Consider the following 8685-nt stretch of genomic DNA (forward strand, 5'->3'; position numbering starts at 1 on the left):
CAATTAATAACTATGAAAGAGGCAATTTATCTCCCTGATACACAATATTAAAAGTTCAGAATAATAGAAGGAACATTAAGACTGAAAACCTAAATGCTTTGCCAAGTAAATTCTGTTTCTGATTCAATCGCGGTGAGACTACAGAAAGCATTGCTATTTTTCCATTAGTGAAAGATGTTGTGAAGGGTACACAGCAAAGAGAACAGGCAAGAGAACAGAGGAAATAAAAAAAACCAACCAACCAAAGGTGGCTGGAAATAAAAGAAATCATAAGGTGTACAGAGAGTGCTTACATCTGAGAAGGAGTTTGATACAGAAGATGTTTTCCAAACAACTAGAAAGCTTTTTAAAAGTAGACGGCTTTTTAAAGATAAAAATAAACTGAAAACAACGTCAAAACATTCAAAGATGGGTCTGCGAATAGAAGAGCTTTGCCCAGTCATACTCCAACAACAAGACTTCACGTTACTATGTGTACATTACTTGTCACTACCAGCATGAAGACTTGAAGAAATCTGGCAATGTTCATTAACTAAAGGCGTAGCGCAGCCATCTAGTGCTACCCCTGCCTACATAAGTGATAGCAATGGGGAAGGGTCCCAGGAGTCAACAAGAAATTATCATCAGAGCCAGAATTAGAATGAGGGAGCAATGGGTCAGGAATAGCAAAGGACAGGACTTAGGCACAACCTGTGCATGTGAAATGGACCCAGGAAAGTTCCCTTCCGAGTCCTGTACTGCAGTCAGGCAATTGATCTTCGGCCCATACTCTGCTCATTTTCATAAATTGTAATCTCGTACAATGACTTCTGTGTCTGAATGGATTTTCTAAAACATAATCTCTGCCTTGAAAATCACTTGGAGAATTGCATCTTTTCCAATGGTTAATTATTCCCTTCTTAAATAAATGCACCTTTTTTTCCAAGATTTTTACCTTAATATATTTTCACCTCTCTCAAGGAGATGTCTATTATCAAACTATTTTTCAAATAAAGGAGTTAATAAACCACCATCATTTTTAAGGCTGATTGCCTTTGGTTGGAACTAAGCCATATGCTCTCCTGGAGCTCTCCTACAGCTTAAGGGTTGATTTAGTCCACAGCAGCAGACTACAGCTTTTCCAAAGCAAAATCCACTGAAGCACATACAGGGCGGAGGTGAGGTTCCTCAGCACCTCAGTCTTGCTTTCTGGGATTGTTGTTATTCTGCTGCACTAGTTGCTAATATGGGTACATTCACAACACACCAGTACAAGCACAGCCCACAGTCTTTATTGACAGACTGATCACCCTATATGTGGCCAAAATAAAACATGAATTGTGTGTTAGAACTAAACTAACCAAACTGCCCAGATGCCTCTAAACCAAGCTCCTCTTTTTTTACCAGTATTTTGTCCTCTGTAAACTCTGCGTGAGGCTTCCCAAATATAACTTCTATTTTGTTCCCTTGTTGAAATGCTTCTTCTACTCCCCATAGTGAAAAGGTGTTTCTTCCATTTCATCACTTCTGTATTCTCATTATTTCCCTTTTTCTAGCTGTGGCAGGCTCACTTGGAAGAAATAGATAAAGACAGCATATGTCTCTCTTGCCAGATTTTATAAATACTTCACTTTTTATACACATTTAGCCTCCAATTACCTTTACAAGAAACAAGTTATTTTGGAATTTTAAAAGGTAATTCAGGTAAAATATTAAACGCTCTTTTCTGCCCATAAAGAAAGAATAATCTAAAACCACTCCCATATTAATGACTCCAACTGCCTTTACTGTTTGTCTAAGTCAAACAGCTTTGCAGGACAAGCTATGGCCAGACTGGTCAGTCACTGAGGGGAGCTGTTCTGGTGCAGTGGAGCAGCAGATCTGGGTTCACAGCAGCTCTTCTTGAGGCAGGGAAATGCCAGGGCGGCAGAGGGACCTGTCAGGAGCCAGCAGCTCTCAGAGGAGCCACTGACGAGGCACAGGCGCTGCCAGAGCAACCACAGCCACCCCCACACCTGGAGAGCAAGAGCAGCCAGAGTGGGCAGACAGAGAGCAGAGCATCAATCAGGGCATGGCACATCAGTTCCTGCAGAAGGGTGTTCAGGGAGGGCATAGCCACCCTACCAGCTCAAGATGTCTCTAGCAAAATGGTGGGAATTCACCTCAGAGCACTGGTTTAGTGCTTCTACAGAGAAAGCCCCTGAGATGTCTAACACTTCCAGACAGCCAAAATGGGTAAGGAAGGAGACTTCAGTACCCGTGGTAGGTTGCAACGAGTGCCCAGAACATTCTGGGGGAAAGGTATGCACCTGCAAGAGATGTGCACAGGTCGATGATCTGGTGTTAGGTGGATGGATTGCAAGAAACAGTTAAAAGGCCACAGAGCACGAGAGAAGCCAAAGACATAAGTAGTTTCAGAACCATGCTCCCACAGTGGACACCACAGAGAATAAGGCACCTCAGACCCTGGTGACTCCAAGCATTAGAATCAAAAACAGATATGAAGCTTTAACAGCTGCAGACACCCACAAGCAGGCTCTGCAAGGAGAAAAAACGTAGGCACCTGCAAGAGATGTGCACAGGTCGATGATCTGGTGTTAGGTGGATGGGTTGCAAGAAACAGTTAAAAGGCCACAGAGCACGAGAGAAGCCAAAGACATAAGTAGTTTCAGAACCATGCTCCCACAGTGGACACCACAGAGAATAAGGCACCTCAGACCCTGGTGACTCCAAGCATTAGAATCAAAAACAGATATGAAGCTTTAACAGCTGCAGACACCCACAAGCAGGCTCTGCAAGGAGAATCTGTAGCAGCAGCACACAATGGATACCATAAAAGGAGGCAACAAGTATTCATAGTGGGTGACTCTCTGTTGATGGGCACCAAAGTGCTCATCTGCCAACCTGACAGGGAGTCGTAAAAGGTATGCTGCCTTCCGAGAGCTAAAGGTACGAGACGTTGCAGAGAAAGTGCCACACTTGTCAAGAGCACCAACTACTATCCACTGTTACTCTCTCACGTGGACATGAATCACACTGCAAGCCGGAACCTGAGCAGAATTCAGGAGGAGTACAAAGCCCTGTGGGTGCCAGCGAAAAGTACTGGTGTCCAAGTTACTTTTTCTTCCATTTTACCAGTTAGAGGAAGGGGAGCAGCCAGAAATAGATACATCATGTAAATTAACTTCTGGCTTCATGGCTGGTGCCGTCATGAGGGTTTTGACAACAGGACATCCTTTGATGACTGTAGCCCATTAGGAAGGAATGTGAACCACCTGTCTAGAAGAGGAAAGGGAATGAATATTTGGCAGCAGGCTGGCCAACTTGGTGATGCATGCTTTAAACTGAAGGACTCAGGGATCAGGGTCCCAAGTGGCAATGCTCATATCATTGCAACTAACTGGGGAATAAGCCGGACCAGCAACAAATGTTCCTTAGCTGCCCCCCAAGATGAGAACCAGAAGACCAACCACCTCAAGTGTATGTATACCACCATACTCAGCCTAGGGAAAAAACAGGAGGAACTGGAGCTCCATGCCCAGTCAGAAAGTTATGATATCATAGGAGTAACTGAAACATGGTGGGACAATTCACATGACTGAAAGATCATGGTGGATGGCTGCCAGCTGTTTTGTAAAGACAGCCAGAGAGGAAGAGGTGAAGGAGTTGTGCCCTATGTTAAAGAGAACCGTGAGTGTACAGAACTGAGCTAGTGGTTGTTGGAAGACATATCAAATGCCTCTGGGTTAAAATCAGAGGGGTCATCTCCAAGGGGGATCTTAGAGCAGGCATCTGCTACCAACCTCCAAACCAAGATGATAAGGCCAATGGAGCAATATTTTGGTTACTTAAGCAAACTTCGAATCAACCTGGTTCATATGAGTGACTTCAACTATCTAGACGTTTGTTGGAAGAACAATACATCAGCTCACATGTCATCCACCAAGTTCCTGGAATGTGTAGAGGACTGCTTCCTCATACAAACATTTGATGTGCCAACCAGGAATGAGGCACTGCTGGACTTGCTACTCACAAACCAAGAAAACCGGCCTTGTAATACCTCAGTTAGTGACAGCCTTCACTGCAGTGTTCACAATACTGTGCAATTTGTCCGCCTGAGCACACAGAAGGTTAGGAGTAAGACAAAGGTTTTAGATTTTAGAAGAGCAAACTTTGGTTCACTCAGAGCTCAGTTGGGAGGGATTCTGAGGAAGCTTCCATGATGGACAAAGGAGCCTGTGCGTGCTGGGAGCTTTTCCAGAATGCACTACTGGAAGCACAAAAAACACTTCATCCCCTTTAAAGGTAAGGGAAGAAGGTGGAGTAGGAGACCCCTCTGGCTTAACTGTAAGCTCCTGATTCTGCTCAAAACCAAAAGAGAAGCGTACCAGAGATGGTAAAGCAGATGATGTAGTTCTCCCATTGAGAACTACAGGGGCATTGCCAGGACATGCAGAGATGCATGAGCATAAGCTCAGCTCAAATAGACCAGAGGTCTCAAAAGCTACAAGAAGGGATTCTTCAGGTATGTAAACAAGCAGAAAGAGAAGGAAAATATTGGCCTGCTGTTAAAGAGGAGAGGTGAATTATTCACCTCCAACATTTAAAAGGCAGAGGCACTTTCTTCACTTCTGTCATTATCAGCACTGGCCCCAGGCCCTGGAACAAAAATTCAGGTTGATGCAAATACAGACCCACTGTAAGTGAAGGAAGAGATGGTATACAACTTATCACAGGAGCTTGTCCCCTACAAATCAATGGGCCCAGACTATCCACCAAAGGGTGTTAAACTGGCTGGCATCATTGCAAGGCCACTCTCCATATTCTTTGAGAAGTCATGGAGATAAGAGTATGTCCCAGAATACTGGAAGGCTAATGTGATACCCATCCACAAGAAGAGCTAAAAGCAGGACCCAGGAAATTATAGGCCCAGTCTTACTTCAGTCCCTGGGAAAGTTACGGAATGAATCCTCCTGGAGGCTATCACAAGTCACATAAAGAACATGATTTGCAAAAGCCAGCATGGATTCACCAAGGGAAAAATCATGCTTGACAAACCTGATTGCCTTTTATGACAAAGTAACCTTCTTGGTTGATGCGGGACAAGCAGTGAACATTTTCTACCTGTTCTGGCTATGCTTCTCCTCCCTACTCAAGACATGTGCAAACCTTCCTGTCATTCACATCAGTTGTGGAGGTGATGGAGCCGGTAGCTACAGGCTCTAGGGAGACCTCCAAACAGTCTCTGCCTTCAGCAGACACCGTCATCAGGAGGACTGAAGGCCAGCCATGAAGGAATCGGGGAGCATGCATGTATGCATGCAGGGAGCTACCAAACAGGGAAGTCCTAGTCAGAAGTGTCACCAGCTGAGAAGGTGCAGAGAGTGGAGGGGCAGGGCACATGCTAAAGCCTGGAAGAAAGAAGAAAGAAAGAGAAAAATAAAGCAGATAGTGACAATGAGAAGGAAATAAGCAAGAAAGCAAGAGGAAAAAGTGGTGAGTCAGACAGCAGGAAGTTCATCAGCAAAGGGACTAAAGAGTTTCCTCCTGAATCAAGCATCAACTGGCAACTGCAACCTTATGCTAAAGAGAAATAGTATAGAAACATAAAACTAACAGTGCATTACAACTTGCAGCAGCAAAGCTGAATGCGCCTTCCAGCCCAGGCCAAACCAGGGAGTGTACCACCAGGGAACATTTACAGCAGCACTGGGAGCAGTTCAGCTGAGCGGAGGTGAATTCTTCCTTCACCACCCCCTGCTTCCTGGACAAAGGCGGCTATAGAGACAGGCAACATCACTTCAAGTTTTCTTTACAAGCATTTGCTATGTTACTTCCTGCAGAAACAGCACACTTGCCAGCAGACTGCAAGAAATCCTTCACCAGGATGGAGGAGGACAGAGTGTCTTGTTTCGGCTGTGCATCACATTGCCTTATAATCTGATCCACAGGTCAAAACCAGAACATAACACAGACAGAGGAGGTTTCTTTACCTCACAGGCTGAAACATCTGGATCAACTAACAATAAAGTTGTTGGTTCAAATACATACGAGCAACAGAAAGGACAATCAACTTTCCTGTTCTGGCTGCCAATTAAAAGTGAAGAAATCGCTGAAACCAAATAACCATGTTCTCATATAACTATTGTACTTTAATTAAGGACTCCTAGAACAGTCTAACATCCTCCAAAGTTAACAGGCAACATACAGGGATGACTTGTTTTGCTATTTCCATTCCACAGTCATTTTACTATGAACAGAACAGCTCTGCTATGAGAGAGGGAAGAAGGGATGGGGCAGTAAGAGGGAAGGGAGGAAGAAGAGAAGGAGAAATTAAAGGAAAAGAACCTTTCATCAAGCGTGAAATAATGTCAATGTTCTCATTTACCAAATGGGGGTAAGGTTCATGGCTTAAACTTCATGAGACTCATTGGTTTTGCAAGAATTTATGAACTCTGACAATGCAGAACAGTGAGTGCGTTTTGTATTTGCTCTTCATTATTTCTCCTATAGTGTTTCTTTATCTCCCCACTGACTGCTTTTTTAGGATAGCAGTATCAACAGTTCCATAAAGGGAAAGGGAAAAGGTCGTGAAAACATTATCAATCACTGTATCCACAAAGTTTTCTTAATTCCAATATTATAATTCAAAAGTTATACTAGAAATAAGAACAAGAAAATAATGAAGTTAATGACTGCATTCCAAATCTTCCTAGATGTACATATCAGTTCAAAAGTACAGTTATTTTCTCAAGGTAGGCTGTTTTAATACTAATACGACACTGTAAATGAATACTGTGCCAAGAATAATAAGTTTGATAATGTAATTCTTTCTCCAAAGCCATAAACTGTGAGAAGAGATGGAAAAGACTGAAAAAGGAGGTCTGTAGAGAAGAGAAGCCAAGAAAGGAAATTGGATGAGATGTGGGTTGTGTAGACAAGGTAAGGAAATAGTATAAAAAGAAAGATGAGTGATAAGAGAATGAAAAGCAAGATAAAAGTGGTCATAAAGATGAAGCAACTGAGACCAGGACCTAGGTCAAGAGAAGTTCTTATGTTTTTCGTCTTGAATATGTTATTAAACACGTGAGGCATGCTACAATAAAGTTAAGGGTATATTTTGCAAGACAGTGGAATTTGTAATCAAGGAAAGAGCAGTAATATCTAAAGAAAGAATAAAAAAGGTCAGCAGAAGTCTAGAGCAAAACTAAACACAGAATACGAGCCATCCTTGTCATTGGGGGTTACCTTACGAGTTTTCAGTGTTAAAAAAACCTTTGGATAGCCTGAAAATCATACACAATAAGTTCTCAAATCAAAAACTGCTGGATCCAACATGGGGAAACTGTATATCTTTTGACAAAAGATGAGACAATAATGTTTGCCATCACATAGATGCAGCTGATAACAATTTGACTGCAACAAGATGTAAATAGCATCAGTAAATCAGCCATGTAGAGACACACAACCCATTTCTAATTTTAAAGGGAGTTTCACAGATATGAAAGCAACAAGGATTAAAATCAGTTGAGAGTAAACATTTGCCCTGAAAATACAAATGGTATTTGAAAACTTTTTAAGGATACTCCACTGGCTACTGGGAAAACCTGTAATTCATCAAAATACCATGATTCAAAAAATAAAAAGCAAAATAAAACTTGGTACTCCTTTGGTTTAGAAGATGAACCACAAGTGAAAAATAAACTTAATAATTGTCTGGGATGATAAAACTTTAGATTCTCAAACCATAATGACAAGCTTAAATATATGCAGAGAATATACCCATAAAGTGAAAAAAGATGTAAGACAGCAGTTTGGGAATTTTAGAAAAATAACAGCTGAAACAAAGAAACACAAAAATACAGCAGTAGTTCAGGTAAGGAATGCACTTTTCTAAAATATTTAGGGAACAAAAATGAATCCTAACATTAGCATCAGACAATTCTTAAAATGAAACATTGCTATTCTCAATAACAGCAATGTAAAACCAACACAGCAGCAATCAGTATCTCTGTTCTGGTTTGAGAAATCAAGGTTTTAATTAATAATACCAACCAATAAGCTTATATATGAGTATATTATATATAAGCATTCTGTGATTCCTCTCAAACTAACTGAATACCTATTAACTCAAGATATTTGACCAATGAGAATGGCATTGTGTAACGTATTTTGCCTAATGTAAGGCATTTGATACAGCAGTCTGACAATCTGATTAAGGTAAAAGTATGAAACAAAACAAATTGTCATATATTAAAATGAAAGAAAGCTATTTATTAGACTTTAAAAAATGCAATGGTGAATGAGAAACATCAACAACCAAGCATGTCATACTGCAATTCGTAGGTTGTGTTTGACAGCTGTACTGGTTTGTATTTTCCTCAGGGTCACAAATGCAAGAATAATATCATAACTAACCAGACGTGCAGAAAAATACAGTATTTGAAAGAATCATAATTGAAAAATACTTATTTTATTGAAGAGAAACAACATGGAATGTTTTATAACCTTCCTTCAGGGAAACAACATAATTATACTTTCCATTATAGCTAAATATAAAAGCAGAGGGGGGTGGGAGGGGGAGAAAGCCATTAGCTAGACATAGTGCTCTGTCCTGAGGAGAAGCAACTGACAGATCTGTGGAAGCAACAGACAGCTGAACAGGAGCTGCCAATACTATCCTCAGCCCACAGGGTTAGAGTAATT

Source organism: Buceros rhinoceros, unplaced genomic scaffold (genome assembly GCF_000710305.1).
Source record: "Buceros rhinoceros silvestris isolate BGI_N320 unplaced genomic scaffold, ASM71030v1 scaffold2715, whole genome shotgun sequence".
Classification (NCBI taxonomy): Eukaryota; Metazoa; Chordata; class Aves; order Bucerotiformes; family Bucerotidae; genus Buceros; species Buceros rhinoceros.